Raw genomic sequence first — 4935 nt, forward strand, 5'->3', positions numbered from 1 at the left:
AAATCCCAAAAATGTCAGTGCCATTTCATTGAGGTCGGGAAAGCAGTGTCAGGGACCTCAACCTGTAACAGCTTCCTCATCTGCAAATGAACCTTCCAAACTTCACTCTACTCCAGAAAAAGGTAACGACAAAAATTTACCTAACAATTTCTGTGCAGGTGAATCTTCCACTGGTAATTCTGATTTGCAGAAGCAACACATTCCTCCTCTTCCATTCCCTCCAAGAGCAGTTTCCAACAAAAAAATGGAAGAGGTAGAGAAAGAAATCTTGGAAACATTCAGAAAAGTAGAGGTAAACATACCTCTGCTGGATGCAATAAAGCAAATTCCAAGATATGCCAAATTCTTGAAGGAGCTGTGCACTAATAAGAGGAAGCTTAAAGGAAGTGAACGAATTAGAATGGGCAGAAATGTCTCCGCACTGATTGGTAAATCTGTTCCCCAAATTCCTGAAAAATGTAAAGATCCAGGTACATTCAGCATACCTTGTACTATAGGGAATAGTAAGTTTGACAATGCCATGCTAGATTTAGGAGCTTCTGTTAGTGTTATGCCTCTGTCTATTTTTAATTCTCTATCTCTAGGTCCCTTGCAGTCAACTGATGTGGTAATTCATTTAGCTAATAGAAGTGTTGCCTACCCTGTTGGTTTCATAGGAGATGTCTTAGTTAGAGTTGGTGAACTGATTTTCCCTGTTGATTTTTATATTTTGAATATGGAAGATGGATTTTCTCAAGGATCAGTTCCCATCATTCTAGGCAGACCCTTTATGAAAACTGCTAGAACTAAGATAGATGTTTATGCAGGCACACTATCCATGGAGTTTGGTGATATAACTGTTCATTTTAATATTCTGGATGCTATGAAATACCCATCTGAAGATCTTTCTGTATTTCGTGCTGAAATAATTGACCATGTTTTTGATGAATACATGACTGATCTTTACTCTAATCTGCATACCTCTCACTCTTCATGCATTGAGTCTGAAATTGTACTTGATCATATGTCTGAATTTGATGCTGAAAGTGAATCTGAAAGTGATATTGATTGCATGTCTGGTGGTGGTGTTTTACCTCTTGAGATTGATTTTATAGAGTCAGATAGGACTAACCATGTTTCAGGAAGTACACATACCTCTGACTTTCTTTATGAGGTACAGGCTGAGAAACCATCTCCTTCTACCACTACCCAGCCAACCACACCAGAATTGAAGCCTCTGCCATCAAATTTAAAATATGCTTACTTGGATGATAGCAAAAGTTTTCCAGTGATTATATCTGCCTCCTTTACTGATGAGCAAGAGGAGAAGTTGTTGTCTGTTCTCAAGAAGCATAAGAAGGCTATAGGCTGGACCCTGGCGGACATTCCTGGTATTAGCCCATCCACATGTATGCATCGAATAAATTTAGAGGATGGAGCTAAACCAGTAAGACAACCACAGAGAAGACTCAACCCGGTGATTCTTGATGTAGTGAAGAAGGAGATAACCAAGCTTTTGCAATCTGGAATCATTTATCCTATCTCCGACAGCCAATGGGTGAGTCCCGTCCAGGTAGTCCCGAAGAAGACCGGCCTCACAGTGATAAAAAATGAGAAGGAGGAACTGATTCCTACTCGGGTGCAGAACAGTTGGAGAGTCTGCATTGACTATAGGAGGCTGAACCAAGTTACCAAAAAGGACCATTTTCCCCTGCCATTCATTGACCAGATGCTTGAGCGCCTGGCAGGTAAATCTCACTACTGTTTCCTTGATGGTTTTTGTAGTTATATGCAAATTACTATTGCTCCTGAGGATCAGGAAAAGACCACATTCACCTGCCCCTTCGACACTTTTGCCTATAGGAGGATGCCTTTCGTCCTGTGCAATGCCCCTGGTACCTTCCAGCGGTGCATGATTAGTATTTTCAGTGACTTCTTAGAAAATTGCATAGAGGTGTTCATGGATGATTTCACTGTGTATGGATCCTCTTTTGATGGTTGTCTGGATAGTTTGGAAAAAGTTTTGAATAGATGCATTGAAACTAACCTTGTTCTAAATTTTGAAAAATGTCATTTTATGGTTGAGCAAGGTATAGTTTTAGGCCACATTATTTCCAATAAGGGTATTGAAGTAGATCCTGCAAAAATTTCTATTATTTCACAATTGCCTTACCCCTCTTGTGTGCGAGAGGTGCGATCTTTTCTTGGTCATGCAGGATTCTACAGGCGCTTTATAAGGGATTTTAGCAAAGTAGCCCTTCCACTGTCCAACTTGTTGCAAAAGGAGGTGGAGTTTGACTTTAATGGCAGATGCAAAGAGGCTTTTGATTGCCTCAAATGAGAGCTGACTACCACCCCCATCATCCAGGCACCCGATTGGACAGCCCCTTTTGAGCTTATGTATGATGCATCAAATTATGCATTGGGGGCTGTCCTTGCTCAGAAAATTGATAAATTTCCCATGGTGATATATTATGCTTCTAGGACTTTAGATGCTGCCCAAGCGAATTATACTACTACTGAGAAGGAGCTTCTAGCCATAGTTTTTGCTCTTGAAATATTTCGATCTTATTTGCTTGGTACCCGCATCATTGTTTATACTAACCATGCAGCTCTAAAGTACTTGTTGAAGAAGGCTGATTCTAAGCCTAGGTTGATCCGATGGATGCTCTGGCTCCAAGAGTTTGACTTGGAGATCCGTGATAGGAGCGGAGCACAAAATTTAGTTGCTGATCATTTGAGTCGGATCGAACGTGTATCGGATGCGAATTCACCCATTCGAGATGATTTCCCGGATGATCATTTGTATATACTGTATAGTATTTCTGACTCTCTTTCTACTCCCTGGTTTGCTAACATTGTCAATTATTTGGTTGCTTCTGTTTTTCCTCCCTTAGCATCTAAGGCCCAAAAAGATAAAATTAAAAGTGATGCTAAGCATTTTATTTGGGATGACCCCTACTTGTGGAAATTGTGCAGTGATCAGGTCATTAGATGATGCATTCCAGATCATGAGACTGACTCAGTCCTACAGTTCTGTCATTCTTCCGCACCGGGAGGTCATCTGGGTGTTCAAAGGACAGCTCGCAAAGTGCTTGATTGTGGTTTTTATTGGCCCACCATCTTTAAAAATGTGTGGAAGATCTGCAGCACTTGTGAGCAGTGTTAGAGAGCAGGAAATACACTTACATGGTGACAACAAATGCCTCAGCAACCTATGCTATTCTGTGAGGTGTTTGATGTCTGGGGTATAGATTTCATGGGCCCTTTTCCTGTCTCTTTTGGTTATATTTACATTCTCCTTGTAGTTGACTATGTTTCAAAATGGGTGGAAGCCAAGCCCACTAGAACTAATGATGCTAAGGTTGTTGCAGATTTTGTATGGTCTAATATGTTTTGCAGGTTTGGAGTACCTAAAGCAATTGTTAGTGATCAAGGAACCCATTTTTGCAACAGAACAATGCATGCCCTGCTTAAAAAGTACGGGGTGGTACACAGGGTATCCACACCATACCACCCCCAGACCAATGGACAGGCAGGAATTTCTAACAGGGAGATCAAGAGAATTTTAGAGAAGATTGTGCAGCCAAGCAGGAAAGATTGGAGTACCAGGCTTGATGATGCTCTCTGGGCACATCAGACTGCCTACAAAGCACCCATAGGAATGTCTCCTTATCGGGTTGTCTTTGGAAAGGCATGTCATCTTCCAGTGGAAATTGAGCACAAAGCATACTGGGCAGTGAAGACTTGCAACTTCTCTATGGAAGCTGGTGAGGAAAGAAAGTTGCAACTGAATGAGTTAGATGAAATCCGCCTAGAAGCCTACAAGAATGCCAAGTTCTACAAAGAAAAGACCAAGAAGTTCCATGATAGCATGATAGTTAAGAAGGACTTCATGGTTGGGCAAAAAGTGCTATTGTATAATTCTAGGCTTGGACTTATGAGTGGTAAGTTGAGGTCTAAGTGGATTGGTCCTTTTGTTGTTACTAATGTTTTTCCTTATGGTACAGTTGAGATCAAAAGCGACTCCACAAACAAGAGCTTCAAGGTCAACGGGCATCGACTTAAACCATTCCTCACGAACCCTTCTTTAGTGGACGTAGTGGTGGAAGAGACTTCCTTACTCCACCCTACTCTTCCTCCACCATGACTTAGGGAGCTCTTCTTTTCCTATCTCCTTCTTTGCTTTTATTACACTTGTCCAATTCTATTTGATGGTTTAATTGTTTTAATCTCTTAATTGTGCTACATTGAGGACAATGTGTTGTTTAAGTATGGGGGGGGGGGGGAGTGTTCTTTGGTTTTTGTTAGTTTTGTTGGTTTTGTTAATTTGTTAATGTTGATTAGTTTCGTCGGATTTTTAGTTTAATATTTTGGGTCAATTCTGTGTGCATGTACGACTTTGCATGTTTTTCTTTGAATCATAGGATATGTTCAAGAAATGGGTAATTTTTTTGAAAATAAAAGTTTTTGACATTTTGTGACTTGAAATCCTTGATTCTCCTCTACATGTCATGATAGTTTTGAAAGCTCAATTTGAAAGTGATGAGTTTACCTTTGTGAGAATTTGAGCCATCCATCATCATAATCATTTGGTGTGTTTTGCCCCATTGATTGCGTGCACAATAGCCTTGGCTTGATTCTTGTTGATGCTTCCTAATTCACATGCATATTTGGATATGATTGAGGCAATTTTGTTCTTATAAGCTTCTAGCCAAATGGACTTACCTTGACTTAATTCCTTTGATAGCCCTTTTGAGCCTTGTTTCCCTTTCCTTGTTTTGAAGCTCACTACAAGCCTTAAGTGAAAAACCATGATATCACCATATCCTTAAGGAATTTTGGAGCTTTGGAATTGTTTTGGGAATAAGTGTGGGGGTTTTTGTTTCATTGGATAACATGTTTTGTTGGCCATGCTTCATGATATATTTTGAGCCATACTTGATATACATTGCA

This window comes from Glycine max, chromosome 19, assembly GCF_000004515.6.
Source record: "Glycine max cultivar Williams 82 chromosome 19, Glycine_max_v4.0, whole genome shotgun sequence".
Classification (NCBI taxonomy): Eukaryota; Viridiplantae; Streptophyta; class Magnoliopsida; order Fabales; family Fabaceae; genus Glycine; species Glycine max.